Source organism: Astyanax mexicanus, chromosome 15 (genome assembly GCF_023375975.1).
Source record: "Astyanax mexicanus isolate ESR-SI-001 chromosome 15, AstMex3_surface, whole genome shotgun sequence".
NCBI lineage: Eukaryota > Metazoa > Chordata > Actinopteri > Characiformes > Acestrorhamphidae > Astyanax > Astyanax mexicanus.
Window position 1 is genome coordinate 29,783,326 of NC_064422.1, and position 16,389 is coordinate 29,799,714.

The 16,389-nt window shown below is 35.7% G+C and overlaps 1 long non-coding RNA gene across 1 annotated transcript in view; it reads right to left on the minus strand.

Annotated features, from left to right (window-relative positions):
* LOC111192350 (uncharacterized) overlaps window positions 1–16,389 on the minus strand; it is a 192,156-nt gene that overhangs the window by 75,084 nt on the left and 100,683 nt on the right. The window lies entirely within an intron of this gene.

A 16,389-nucleotide genomic window follows, 5' to 3' on the forward strand; every position in this document is an offset into this window, starting at 1 on the left:
ATACTGTCTCCCTAAATAGCGCAACACTAATGAGGGAGTAGTGAGCCATTTCGGTCACAGCCAGTATTTTACCAGAAATGGTATGCCACCATCTAGAATCACGTCATGCTGGCGCCGGCGCAGTTTCTTACTTTCCCGGTTAATGCCCCTCGAGAAACCAATCAGGTGAGAGTATTGGCCTCAACTGCCCCACCGAAATCAGCGGGATAACTGCTTCCAGTTTCTATAAACTGTCAATAGTCTGAGGTCGCGTGGATACTGCAGACTCGCGCACTGAAATAGTGGACTGCTTTACCGGGCGAGCAGTGCGCACTTTTCCCAAATCATTACACACTGTTTAACTACGCGATTTGGGACACAGCCCCGGCGCATACACTGCTCCTCTTTCTCCCCACACACCAGATTCGACTAATTAACACTAGAAAAAGCAGACCACGCCTTATTAAACTCCACTGTTTCCTCAGAGGTGAACTTCCTCCCAAAATACAGTCCTTAATATATTTACTCATTTCCATTACATGCATTTAATTAACTAAACCACATTCAAACTTTTCTAAAATATTTTTAACACAGCCCAGACCTATTTACACTGATGCCAAATCCAAAGTTTTTTTTCTTACTGTGGGCACATGACTAAATATATTTTTAGTCATACATAGCACGACAACAACAATACAAGTTGTATTTTAGCATTTAGTTCAATAAATCAGTTCAGAAATAATAATAATAAAAAAAACTATTCAAGAGAGACCTATAGACTCAAAAATTATTTTTTACTTTAAGCTAATTTTATCTCAAACACTAACCCAGTACACATGTGTATATATATATATATATATATATATATATATATATATATATATATATATATATATATATATATATATATATTCTGTAAGGTCAGATGAAGGAAAACACATTCAGTAGGTTAACTGTCCTGTGATGCTCTCAGGATGTTCAGTATACGTCTTGAGATAAAGTGAAGGACAGGGTTTTTTTTGTTTGTTTGTTTGTTTTTTAAGGGTGTGTGAGTCATACATCACCATGGGACCTTTTTGGTTAATCTTACATAATTTTAAAGATGATGAAAAGCAAGTATTTATAAATTAATGTAAATAAAGAAACTGCAGTCTTCTGGTACCTAGGTTTGTCTGTAAGTTAACTAACTCTGAAACATGGCCAAAGTTTATATTGAGTTCACAAAATCACATTATGTTTTCTTTCTCTAGACAGACAGATAAATCAGATAGATTACAGAGACAGATAAATTGATAGAGTTATTGATTACCTGATTCTCTGTCCTGGCACTAAAGTAGTGGAAGAAACTGCCCTACTGTCCAAACAATATAAACACCTGCTATCTTCAAGCAGCAAAATAAAGACCTGCATAACAGCAATTAAAAAGAACTGATAACTAATACAAATTCTAACACTTACCATATATTGTCTTTGTTCTTTTTCTTCACCACGGGTTCTTGCATTGTTTAAAAATCTTCAACGGTAAACTCTGGGGACTGTGTTTTACTAGAAGTGGTGGATTAAAGTAAACTGACTTTAGGCTCTATGACACTTGCTTTGGTTGAGTAAATGACAGACATTTTTGTAAATGCTACAAACGTATATAATACAAATAAAAATATATTATTTAATTTGAGAGGTGTGGAAACGGTTATAATTTTTAATTGGGTGTCAACAACGTTGGAACGATATTTTTGCAATATCTGTTATCCTTTTGTTTCCTCTCTCTGGTCTCTCAGTTTGGGCAGAGAGTTTGGTTTATTACCTCTCTTCTCCTATAGGTGGAGTAAGCTGTCAATCATCATCACCAATTATGCATAAAGGTGCTTACATACCGAATGCGGTATGCTTGCTGATAATAGGTGGGGTTTTTAAAAACTTGTCACGTCTGCGAGCGGTGTTTTGTAGATCTGTATCTGTCTCTCAGCCTCAGAATAAAGCTCTGATTCTGATCTTCTTCCTGTTATCTTTATATGAGTGTAGAGAAGTGATGTACACCTGAGGGTGTTCACTAGTCGTTAATATTAGTACCTCGCCTGTGTTTATAGTTGTTTGGACTACAGTTTCTCCCTGGTCGCGTGAGTTCACGTCATGCGTTTTCTGCCGCGGTATCTATGGCGGTACCGCTTGCCGCGAGGTCAGAGTTGAACAATGTTGAACTTTGACCGCGGTGAGCGGTAGCGCGGTAGAGGTGTGGTTATGTGCGGGGAAACGCACCGCGTTCCGCTCTGCTCCGCGGCAGCGACGCACTATTCTACCGCTCTAGAAACAATTTAATCCTATGGGGGTCAGCGTGCCGCGCCTCTCCTACCGCGTTCGCTGTGTAAGCACCTTAAGTACCTTAAAGACGTGCAAAAAAAGAGGCATAGTCAACGGGTTAAATGCTGCGAGAAAACTCGTTTGCCTCTGGTTCAGTCAGGGTTGCCATGTTCGCGGTTTTCCCACCAAATTGGGCTTGTTTTAAAATCCAGTCGCGGGTGAAAATTCAGGGGTAGCGGGGTGCACTTTTGAGAGAGAGAGAGAGAGAGAGAGAGAGAGAGAGAGATCACAGTGTAACCAGAAATCACCAGGTTAAAGAGGAAAAAAGAGAGTTTAAGAGGGGCAAGAACATGAGTAAATGAGTAAAAAAATGTCAGTTCTTTCTTTTTTTGTGCTAATTATGTTATTAGCAAATGTTCTTGACTGGGATATAAAACTGTTTTAAAACAACTGATAAAACACTAATGATACAATAATTTTAATACATTTAAAAAAAAAAGCAATACTAATAAAAAAAAAGTTATAAACAAAATAGTTGTACACTCATAGTTGTTTTCCCATTTGCTTCGAACGTTTGACAGACATATATTATGGGCTAGTTTAAGCTTCTGAAGGGTGGGTTTTAAACTGACTTTGGGCTGGATATTTTTGTTGGACCTGGCAACACTGGGTTCAGTTGTGTTGATACTTTGCATGTGTCCAAACCACAAGAAATGCTGACTTGATGCCTTGATGCCTTGCTCACTCCTTGATATACGAAAATAGCCTATAAGAGTTTAGCTTTGTTGTCATTAGCTGTCCAATTTTGTTGCACAATAAAAAAAAATGTTTACTAAACTTCAACTCAGTCATTACTGGCAACTTCAAAACCCTGTCTAAATATGCACCATTTCTTACGTTTTAGACACCTTTGTTTGTTTGCTATCATCCTTGTTGCTAGAATAGTAGTGTAACCCCTGGTTATCTATTGCAATTCTAACCACTTATAACAATGATTCAAGCCTTTCCTACTTTAAAGTTGTTTAACTAAATAAAAAAAATAATCTTTTGAAAAAAAAGTTTAAAAGTTGATTTTAATTAGTTAAAATCTTTTAAAATATGCCCAAATCCATTTAAATATCTTCTTTTATAAAAAAAAAAATAGATTGGAAGAGTTTTTAAAAAGATTAATATCTTTAAACACCAGAAGCCCAGCCCTTCTGTATCCTTCCAATACCCAGAAGCACCAGCAGTGTAGTAAAAGTTGTTGAAATGAACTTATTTCATAATCTTTCTCAACATTGAAAGCAATATAACTGGAGAAGCAGTTCACACTGACATCGAGGGGTTATTACTGGTGTTGTGAAAAGGTCAGAAACTCTGGCCAAACTGATAGTTAACATTATTAGCTGGAGACAATATTCCCCAACATCAGCTCTCATTATTTTTATGATGCAAAGTAATATTTTTGATCAGGGAATACAATATTAATCTGAGGACCACAACAGCACATTGCATCATGTCCTAACAGTTAAAGTATGCTGCCTGTAATCAAAGAAATGTGTGCTTAACACAGCAGATTTTACTTTTATTCAAATCTTCCTCCCATTACACCAATATTTTACAAATATATTATATATCTATATAAATAATAGAATTTAATTCTGACTGTAGTAGCATTGACAATAGTCATTGGAGAAATGTTAAGGTTTTTTTTATATTAAAATTATTCATGAAAATTTAAGGTGCTTTGAAGAACCTTCAAGAAAAGGATTTTAGAAGAAAATGTTCTGTGATGCACCTATAACTACCTTAACTTCCACACTTTCACATTTAAGGACCCCTATAAACCACTGAAAAATGAATTTGACATTTCCTTCTTTTTCTTTTATTTTTTTGCAGATGAGTGTTTAAACCAATTAGTGAAGGTCTACTCAGGTGGTGTCTACTAAAGTGCTGAGAATGGTCCCAAATAATGTCTATGCAATATATAAAATAATTTTAATTTAAACTAAATCTCCTGAAAGTCTTACTTGTAACTCAATGTTCAATGTAGGGATTGAGATGCTTGAGTTCTAGATGTTTGAGGTTGCTTGAAAACCTATTTTCAGCTTATACATTGAGTTAATTTCACAGTAGACTGGATCAGATCACCTTGATATTGCTGATATCGCTTAGGTTCAGTCAGGGAAGGGCTGGCTATATCAGTCTTTCTCCTGTCAGTGCCAATGCAAAGCTGAGAGTGCCTTACTGTAAGTGGATTCTACTTCATACTAAAACTAAATCTAATGGTAGCGTTGTGTAATTTAGAATTCATTGTAGCAAGAATGCAATATGAACATGCTAAATGTATGATAATGCAATCCTACAACACTAGTGGCTATAGCAAACTATTTTGTGTACAGCAGAATTATGAAAAATTACCAATTAATGACATAAAAACATAATTATAAGGAGGTTTGAAGTGATGATTGGAGACATCAAAGGACCGCAATTTACTGGAATTCACTGGAAGTTCTACTTTGAATGATGTGCTAATGCAGTCACACTGGGTCTGATGAATGGGCTGTGCTTCTTGGATGGAAGCATGTGGTGTGTATTAGCATCTCCTCCCGCTGGGCTTGTGTGGCGCTTAGGGGAGGGAGGATGATTAGGAAGGGGCATCCTGACCAAAGCATTATGAGTCTTAATTGGTCCCAATAGGGAATTCGTAGACCTCTGTGTGATGCTGAGCTAAAGCTGTGCATACTAAGTTTGTGTTGAGCGTTACAGTCTACAGAAAATTATGTACTTTAGGTTTAAAATACAGGTCTACAGTATTTTACTTTCACATGGTTGGATCAACTGCATTATTTCATTTCAATTAGCCAACAGGAAAAATAAAATGCGAGAATAAAATGTTTGTGAACCAAAACTGCAATATGCATACCATTTGGATTTTTCTATTGCATATTAAAATATATGGAAATCTAAGCATATTTTATTTCAAGAGGCCACATTACTGTTATTTTTATATTAAGTGCAGGTGTGAAAACTTTTTGGTTACATTCACATTACCAGGCTGAAGTGGCACATACATTTTTGTTGCTCAATGTGGCTCAAATCTGATTTTGTCATCTTTAGACGAGCTGTCAAGCAAAAGATGCACCCCACATATGAGCTGGTAACGCGTTCATTTCCCCTTTGTAAAGCTATAAGTCGTCGTTTGTACACATATCAATGTGCACAATCAATCAGGCTTTTCAGGGACAGATTCGTTCACATTACACACAGATACAGGTCACTTACGTTCGTGAATGTGAACCGTCAATATCGGATTTGAGCAATGTGGCTTGTAATGTGAACGTAGCCTTTGAGTGATTCTTATCATCTATTATAATAGGCAATACACAAAAGCGTACCATTAAGCACCTACAATTTCATAGGAGCCACATAAAAACTAATAGAGACTAGAATATAGATTATACTTCGGGCAAACTCAAGGAGCTCAAGGAGAACTCTAGGGATTGCCATTTTGACATATAAGATGTGGATGACTGTGTCTGTGTGTGTGTGTGTGTGTGTGTCAGGGGGTGTTAAGTGGGTGCTTATAACTTACTTGAAATAATGGTTTTCTATTTCTGGTGCCTGTCTAACACAGTGCAGAGTGAAAGACAGTCTCACTGGTCAGATTGTTGCACACACTGTTATCATTTTTTCACTCTTTTAAACCAGTTTCAGATTTGCAATTATTCAATAGAATAATGTTGAAAACAAATAGATGCTATACGCAGCACTGTGGTTCAACCTTACAGTACCTTAATAGTATGCAAAAGTGATGCAGCAGGCAGTGATTTTCAGACCCAGCTGAATCAGAACTCTTACTGTAGCAAAGATGTCATTTTACAGTCCTATGTGAAGGATGACCTCAGCCTATGAAATGCATGAGCTCATCAAGAAATCTGTTTGGAATTAAGACTGGCATATGGGACAGCTCATGTTTCTGGTTACCACATCATCATATGTCTTGGCTGGCTTTCTAATCCTGCCGTTAATTTTTCATCATCTTGCTTCCCCAGTTCCACAGTGGCAGCTTGTATGAACTGAATTGAAATGAAGCTCTCAAGGCTGTCATCACCTGTGGAGATGTTCCAGAAAATCCTTCAAGAAGGCATTTCGAATGGCAGCTTGCAAATGGCTCCTCATTCAAATTGCTTTTTGCAGGAATTTGCAAATTAAATGTGCTATTTACCATTAATATGGGTTTGCAAGGGACTGAATTTAATCATGCATAATCTGTTCTGTCTAATTAGACTTAGTTTATTCATCCACACATTGAACTGTTCTCTGTGTTCAACTTTTTTCAACTTCAAGAAAATTTAAACACAGTAAATAATTCATGTTTGATGATTAATAGTGTTGTAGTCATGACTGCTAGATCAGACAGACAGGGATTAAGACTAGGCTTACACTAGCTATAATTGACATTTAATTGAAAATATTAGTTCAAAAGGCTGTGTAGTCCAAGATTAGGCTTAATCCCTGTTTGGGAAACTTCCCCCTAGAGACCAAGCCAAGACCAGGACCTTGAGTGGAGATTTTTTTCATCATATACAAATAAACATAGAAATTTGTTAGCAATTTTTTGTACATTTAATACCATTATAGTAAATATTAGTAATATTAGTATATAGGTGTATAAAGGTTTATTAAGCTTTATTAGGATAAATAGACTTAAGTTGTGAAGTACATTGATTTTTTTCCACCTTTAAATGTATTATATTATATAAATGTATTATATATTATAATTAAATAACAGTATAAAAAAGGTTGACTTCTAGTTAAAGTTACACTGGACCAAGCTGGTCTCGACAACTTGCTCTGCTTCCATCTCACCTTAAGACCAAGTTCAAATGAGGCTCAGACTGAGACGAGACAGAGACTGAATGAGACAAGAAAGAGACCCACTCGAGTGTAACACCACCACCACTAAACTTACTGAATCAGCTGCCGTTTATTCAGCCAACAAGAAGGATAAAAAAACAGCTGGGAAGAAGTGATTTAACCTTTTGGCAAGCATAGCCCCCCCCATGGGATCTGAATGTTTAGCCTTAAACGATATGCAATAATCTGCTTTAATTCTCCTGGCTCATCAAATATGTCCACTGTTCAGTCTTCGCAAAAAAACAGAGCATACCAAAAAAAAAACTGGAAAAAACTTTTCATTTCATCTCAACTGGTGCAGAATTCACTTTGGATGATTATTACATGTAGTCAGAACTTTTTTCTTAAAGTTTTCATATAGGCATTATGGTAATGCAAAATGTTTATTTTTTACTATTTTGAGGTAATATGACTGACAGTTAGTTGTTTGGCAGTCTTTACATTGTGTTTAATGTTGAGTAGACCAATAGAAATGTTCCAAAATTACTTGGTTTAAAGTATAACTAACATTTATTAAAGAGGTAGGACGATATTTTTTCTTTACCTGTAAAATCACCATTCTGGGGATACAAGTTTTTTAAAATTACATTTTAAAAACATATCTCAAAATAAATTGATTTGCCACAGGTTTTCCACAAAATCTGGAGCCTGATGATTGAAAACAACATTGCTCTAATTACTTTCCTGGTTTAGGTTCCCAAGCATCTTGGATTGTAATCACAGGAGATTCACTAAGGCTTAATAGATTTCTTCCTTCATTAACAAGGGCCTACAGTTTTCCCAGTACGGAAGTGAATTGCTTGACTGGGTTTGCTTTTCCAGCTAAGGATTCCCTCTCTGCCGCTTCAGACTTTCCACCAAATCAATCCTGACCAGAAGAAATTCTTACCAGGCAGTTGTTTTAATGATTCTGAATGAATGCAGTCGCCAATCACAGCTTGTTAAAGCTGACACTGAATCAATAAACAGCTTAACACAAGTTAATTGATTATTGCTTTTCAGTCTGTTTCCATTTAAAGACCTCGCTTCACTCACAGTTGTTCGCATGCACTTAGGCCTCTAAAGTCACCTAATTATAGGCTCCTACCGTTCGGATTTCTCCTTGCGAAATCATTTCTCTGCCGCTAATGTGTGTCCGATTGTGTGGACGAGACTGTGCCCATGCGAGTGGTGTCCTGCCATAAAGCACATTTTTTATGACAAGGGCTGAGCTTCTGTCATCCTAATATCTAAATCATGGGAACAGCTTATTTAACATGACAGCTGTGCTAACGTGAGAGGGAGAGAATCGTTTAAATGAAGTGTGACTGGCTGACCTCAAAAAAAGATGATAAATGAATGCTAAACTCCTCCATTTTCACTCTGCTTTGTATGCAGCTGGGTGACCTCTCTGATGTGCTATTACTCGGTCACTGTGTGAAGTGCCTGAGAGAGTCAAGATTTAGCAGCATTTGAACTGCGGCTAATTAGCAGGGTTGCATCAGAATCAGGCCCTTACAAAAGAGCTATCTGAAATTGAGAGTGATTGTGCCCATGAAAAATTTGGCTTTGAGGTTTCTGCTTTATTGTGTTTCAAATGTAAACAGTACTGCATATTAAGCATCATGATTTGTTATTATTAGGAGTTTTTTTCTCACTATTACAGTTTTTTTAGGATTAAAAATGTTGCACAGTGGCTTACTTTCACTTTTAGGCAACCCTGGTTAGTTGAGATTAGTAGAATGTTAACTAATCTCCAATTGTGCTCTCCCAGACTCTGGCTGGTGATGGCAAGCAGCACAACCAGGATTCGACCAGCAAGCCTCAAAACATAGTGTCAATGCCTTAGTCTGCTGGACCACTTAATAGAGCTTATATATGTTTCTAATCAGAAACAAGGCAAAATCCTGCAGCTCTCTTATGTTTTCAGCAGCAAGTAACACTTTCGGGACCATAAGACAAATACCAGACAAAATGAGTAAATATTTTTTTTTTTTTTTTTACTTTCTAAAAATGTGACCTCATGATGTCAAACCACAGGTACAATACAAAGAAATGCACACATATTTCACTGGTGGTTTGGTATCACAAAATCATATTTTTAGACAGCTAAATAGAGTAATACACCATGCATTATGTCAGTTGTTAACCCACAGTCTCTAAAGTGCCGCTTGGTGCTGCAGATGTGGGAGCACGGCGAGATTGTGCCCCAAACTGCATCAAATAAAACCTCTAAAAACGTTTAGTAAAATAAAAGTGAATTTAAGAACATCTGCTGTAGTGTATTATTTGGCATTAAACCTACAGTAAATGGCATAAACCACAATATTCCCAGATAACCTGCCCCTGTTGGCCCCACATATGGATGTCAGTCACAGGCCCAGGAGGGGTAAAACATGCACCTAGATATAATGATGGGTCATCTTCAGGAAAGCAAACAGGATCCAAGTAAAAACCTAAAACCCACCTAACCCAAACTCCACCCATGTGAGCCCCATATGAGGATGTTGGCTGGGTTATCACACATCACCACAGTTTTAGCAATACTGCTGCCAGCAGAGTGTCACAACGTTAGCAATTATCATTGAGAATATGAAACTGCCACTGCAGCTGGCACTATAGCCTGCATCATTATTTCGTATTCATGCATTTTTTTTAAATTTGCATGGACCAGAAAAGATTTCCTGCTTTCCTCAAAAGCTCACCTGAAACTAAAACTGTATGGATCTTTATTTAACCATGACATTTTCAAAATAGCACAATTTTAGTTGGAAATCTGCCATCCTTGACAGCAATGCTCTATAGCACATCCAATAAAATACAGTACAATTCATACAAATGAAGAAACTGCAAACTGCAATTTCAATATTGAACACATTTGTGTATGTAATCTATTTTCAAATAATTGCAATAATTAAATTGGCTACATGTCAGATCTGAAATTTATTCTTAATTACTTAATTATGTTATGAACTATATCGACTTATAATTGTATTCAGTATTAAATGTTTTAATCTACAGTACTTTTAGATTTTTTTTATGTACTGTATTTTATTTTTGGATATGCTATGGCGTGTTGCTGTCAAGGATAGCAGATTTCCCTGTTCGCCAGAAGCCACAGCATTTTCAAAGTAGGACAATTTTGGCAGGAAAACTTCCAGCCTTGACAACAACACTCCAGAGTATATCCAAAAAAAATCCAACAAACCTTCCTTGTTTGGTCTGGACCTTTGAACCTTTTAGTTTTGTCCAACAGGAATTGTCACCCACCAAATGTCAGAAAAGAGAAAAAAATATATATTTTGTACCTTAATTTGAGACACACAGCAGTATGGGTGCAACATATTAGGCTGGTGATTCCTGTATCTACTGTAACTGTAGATTAACCTGTATTTAAAACAGAAATAAAAGGAAGGGGTAATATGTAACTTGCAGAACTGACAACATTCTACATGGCAAACAAAGCACAAATCGTGTTTGTCAAAATAAGTGAAAAAACTAAATAATTTCTATATATATATATATATATTTTTTTAAGTCATGTTGCAGTGCAAATATAGCTATGGAGCAGAAACACTATTTGTGCTTTGTTGGTATGTCTGTTAGCATGTTTTAAGAATGTTAACTGCCCAACATTTTTTAAAACTGTAATTTTCAGTTTAATTTTGTCTAGAATTATTTATTTCAGCTCATCTCTAATTTAAGGGAAACTCTCTTTCAGATATAACTGCCATAATGTGGGTTTTACCAATAAAAGCTAGTTACCACACCCAAGGTATCTGTTCCTTTCATTATGCCAGTTACAGAGTGTTTATGAAAGGCTGATGGATCCTGATCTGCTGCTCTTTGTAATCTGAAGTAGCTAAGCTGAACCAATTGTTTATATTTGTGTGATTCAGGATAAAAGGCAAAACTCTGCTTTCAAAATAGGAAGGTTAAAAACTGTCAAACTGTCAAAATTCCATACACTGTTACTGAGCACCAAAATAAAACCTATGTTACACATTCTCCCCATGGTGCAAAAAATAAAATATGTAATGCTGAACTCTTCAGATGTCTCTAAAGCCCAGAGAAGATACAGAGTAGTGTGTATGAGTATGATGCAGCAGCAGCAGGGTCCAGCTGGGTCTACACACAAGAGGCAACACAGTGTGCCAAGCCTTAAATGAGGGCTGATTTTTATGAGGAATTATAGTAATGAACTATTCCCTGTGTTGCCTCCCACTGCTCTGCAAGGTGTGTCACAGATGGATTTACTATTAAAAAGACATTCCTCATCCACTTACTCAGTTAAAAACTAGGGCAAGGTATTAAAAGATAGAACATGGAGTTGATGACTGATATATATAGTGAGATTATGGGCCTAACAGTGGCATATCAGAGCGTGTGTGCTACAGAGTGTGCGGCAAACTGTTGGTTTAAATAGTTTTTTTTCCCTTTATTAAATAAAGTTATCCTTTAAAAAGTGCTTTTTATATTTACTCAGGTTATTTTTGTCTGATATTAAAGTTAGTTTGATAATCTGTAAACTATCCGTATGACAAAAAACTAAAACAAAATAATTCTAGAGGCAAATACTTTTTCACCCCACTGTATAGGTCAGCAGCCAATGGGAACACTTGGACAAAAACTTCTGGTGCACACTTTAGCTGCCCATTTATCCCCACGTGGGCATGTTATCTGGAGACACTTAACCTTGCCTCAGACACTTCTAGAGAAACAATCATTTTAGCTTGAAGAACAAAACCACAAATCACTTTAGCAGAATGAAATAATCTAATTATTCTGACACTAAGTCCTAAAAAGGCTTCCAGTGTCTGGAGCCTATTGATTTAAAACTGAAAAAAAAAAAACATTTTCTAGTAATTAGTCAACATTTCAGAGAAATAGCATCCTTTTAATTTGAGGTTTTACTTTAGCCTAACATATAACAACAAGCATTTGATCAAATAAACAATTTGAAGTACATTTAATCATAATAAGACTTTGATACAAATTTCCTAATGATTTTATAAGCACAGCCAGCAGAGAACAATTTCTCAAAGCTATTTAAAATTTACTCTAATTTCCATCTAAGCTACGAGGACGTGTTTTGCTCTCTTGTAAGAGGTTATCTAAGCTGCAAAAGGTTTTTTTTTTAAATTGATGTCATACAGAACACACGTTAATGTACTGTATTTTCAGTGTTGTGAAAAGGGTCTTTCAACACAACAGTGCAAAAAGAACATTTTCTGAAAATTGGTGTTTATAATCCTCGTAACAAGAGCTGGTTCATTTTCACCCTGGCGAAAAGACTGGATAAATGGGAAAATGTAGCTCTAATCTTGCAAAGTGAGTTTAACTCAGCTAAAAGCTGACTGCTGATGCCAAGCTGAGTCGAGCCCTCAGAGTAATCAGGGACATGGAATAAAGGCTGAATGATCATACTGTGTGCACTTTAAAAATAAGTGAGCCAGAGAACATTCAGGACAGCAACCAGGTTCAGCCCTTATATTGATCTCCAATTTCATGGATTTAAAAATGAAGTTCAAAGCAATCACTGCAAGATACCAATATACCGTGTATTATATGTAATATTTCTGTTTGTGTGTGGCTCGGCTGTCCACGAATGGTTTGTCCAATTCAATATTCAATGTTGGCTCTACAGATGGAGATCTTTGACTGTGTTCTATATGATCAAAGCTTAAGCATTAGTATTCAGTGAGCCACACGTTTATTTCTGAAACTAACCTTAGTGTTTACTTGGTGTATTTTGAACTGAAATGTAATTGAATGCATTTGTATACTAGGTTGGCCATATGTCGTCTTATTGAGACCGAACAGGAGTTTGAAAAACGGCCAGAATATCTAAATTGCCTAAAATGTCTGAGACATTTGATTGCACTGTGCCGACCTCCTCTACATTGAGCTGTTTTTAAAACTAAATTATGTAACTTTATATATTGCTTTTGTGAGACAAAAACTCTGTATCTCCTAAATATAATAAAAAAAGATATTAAAAGATACAGACTTATACCAAGCTGTTTTGGTTCATGTTCTGACACAATGTAAAGAAAATGTAAAGACACAATGTAAAGAAAAAAGCCATATTAAAAAACAGGTTTTGAAGTGACAGCAACAATATACGCTCAAAGCAAAATAAAGGGTTCTATAAATTTCTGTACAAAAGTTATTTAACTTATTACGAAGGTGGAACCCTTTCTGTGCTATACAGAGAAAAACCATTTAACCAGCCATTTAGATGGCATTCAGACGGCTTTTTGATTTGACGTACAGTAGAATCAGTGCCTTTACTAAAGAACCCTGGAAACAGCTCCTTTAAAAGCATGAAGGCCACCTTTGTTTTCAAGTACTACAACTAATTTTGATGGCTGTTTTGTTTTGTTGCTGAGCTTCTGTCACAGTTACGTAAATCTAAGATGTGCAATCCTGTTATGCGTGGACGTTATTTAATTGTGATCTTGAGCAAGCAGTTCAGAAAACAACAGCAATTATGTACAAACTGTTTCCCTTGGTACAAATTGTAATCTGACATTTTAGCCACTCTAAACCACTACAATTATCCATGTCTCCAAAAAAAGGACAAAGGCAGTTTTTAAAAACATGATTTATTTTTTCTTTTTAACAAAAAAGTAATGTACTGGAGGTCTTTAGTCCTTGAAAGCTAAAGGTTACTTTCCTTTTTTATACAAATGTATTATAATGACAAATTAACAAACAATATCTAAAAATGAGAATGTAACGAGTTGAATCAAGGTAAAGTGTTAATAAATTAAATGGTTAGTGATTATTTGTGCACAGCAAGATTTTATACTCAACAATCTTTTCCAAATTTAAAAGTGTGATTTTGGATAGAGTATACATTTTTACATATATCTTCACTGTAAAAAATGTATTTCACAACTTCTAAAGAGCTATTCTCTTTTAATATATATTTTAATTGGTAAGATTGGTTAGATGTTATAAACAATTTAATATATAGATAAAATATGTTTTTTGATTAAACATTTGCAATTAACAACAGTATTTTAAATGAACTAGTTAAGATTACAGTGTTGCACATACTACACCTTTGAATATTGTCCCAGTGGTTTAAAAAATATTTAAAAAATTTTCAAAGATTAATAATACCGGAATGGCACATATTTTAGTTCAGGAAACAACAGCAGGAATTATACTTTCACTCAGCATATCTGTACATAAGCAGCATATATATGATATGTCACTGGGGGTTATAAATGTCCTTTAGAATTAAAGTTTGATTTCATTGAACTTTATTTATGAAATGATTTCACTAAACTTTCTGTGAACATGGATTTCTGTGGCTCTCTGTCAGTGGACACAATTACTCTTTTTAGGAGGATGGTATTAAGTGATTCCAGGTCCAAGGACAGAGTTCTGTTGCTATCTGAATGGTTGTACTTTCTATGCAGATAAGGCAAATAATCTCCACATGCTTTTAGCATAATCAGTGATGATGACAAATATCCTATCCTCAGAAAAGGTCTTGTTCTTACTTTATTCAAATTCTGACCTCAATTCAAATTAAACTTTACAGGGAACTCAGTGCCTTTGGCCCTGATTCTTCAGTATTTGGTAAAACATGAGAAAAAGTAGAAAAATGCTAATTCTGCTGGAAATCAATCAAGGTTATAATCAGGAGGTCCTTTGCAACAGTTCTTTTATAGTTTTATTTTTTAATATTTATTTAAAGCTGCCCTTTTGCCTTTAAAATATGTTGGCCTCAGATAAGGTATAATCATTTTAAACAGTAACAATTAATATGAATAATATATTTACCACATGACAGAGTATATTGTAATATGTAATAAAAACTACAAATAGCGGGTATTTAAATATACTTACTATTATTTTGTGATTGCTCAAATATGTCCCACATATTTGTCACCACCGACAGATATTCATAAAAAGCAATACAATCCGGAAACTAAAAGGTCAACTACATTCCTGAGGACATTTAAAGAGGTCTGAAGTAGCTAGTTAATGCCTGTACATTTCAGAACAGCCAATACCTTACCTTCTATACCCTCTACTGTCTACGATTTTGTTATTTAACATACTTTTTATTTTTTAATTAAAACCTATTTTATCCCAATTCTGAAGAATCAGTAAGATATATATGCTCACAATGTGTGCACATATGCATACAAACTGCAAATATGAAAAAAAATAAGCTTCATCCCAAATAGCAAAAAAGGCTTTTAAAATAGAATAGAACTATTATTACAGTTTGGATTTTTTGTTGTTGTTTCAAACACCGTGCACCACAACCCAACTCCAGAAGCAACCTAGCTCATATTGAGTCATAGTGTTTTCATAAGAACCTCAAACATTTCCACTGCTCACAACATCAGAACAGACAATTGCCTGACTTCTTCTGGAAACAAACATTATGAGCTGTGAATATGGATGAGTCATTCCCATTCAAGCTCCCTGCAACATCTGCAGCACCCTGAAGTAGGAGAGTGAAATTTCCACCATTGTCACTGTAGCTCAGCAGATGCTTATTATCTCCATCCCTATCTGCTTTCCATCTGTTCTGTGCTCTCACAGGCTAGGCTGCAGCATGTTGTTTGCTGTATTCAGAAGGTCATAAATTGCCAGCTCCGTTCCAATGGGGCCATGTACTTGTCCAAAATAAGGAAGAGAGGGACACATCTTGGCGATCACTTCTTAGTAAATAGAGACAGTTCAAAATCATAAGCAGTGGGACAAGGTTTAGCTTGTATTATTTTCCTGAATCGGAATGGGTGTGACTGTCTAGTAAAGTATAATGTTTTATCTTATATACAACAATTCTCACGCCATGCACAGTAAAAAAGCACTTAAGCACTTTTTTTGAAAGATATCTGTATCTTCATGATTTAAGTCTCAACACTAGAACGACCAGAAAAAGTGCTGTTATGAAAATAACAAAGGAAGGAGCATGTCTGAAGCATGATCTAACATCCTATATGGCCTCTACCTTGCTTATGCGTTTACAACTTTACACGACTACACTGCCCTGTCTCCTCCCTTTTACCCTTTTACCACTTCTTTATGACTGTTATACTTATTAGAGAGGACTGACTTGCTGCCGACAACAAGCAGAAGTAGCCTGAACTTTAACCCAAAGTTCTCTAAGGTCTCTTCCCTCTCTTCAAGCTCCACAAGCTCATGGTATGTTCCAAACTAGCAAACTAGTCTTGGAAGCTGGAAAATATATTGATA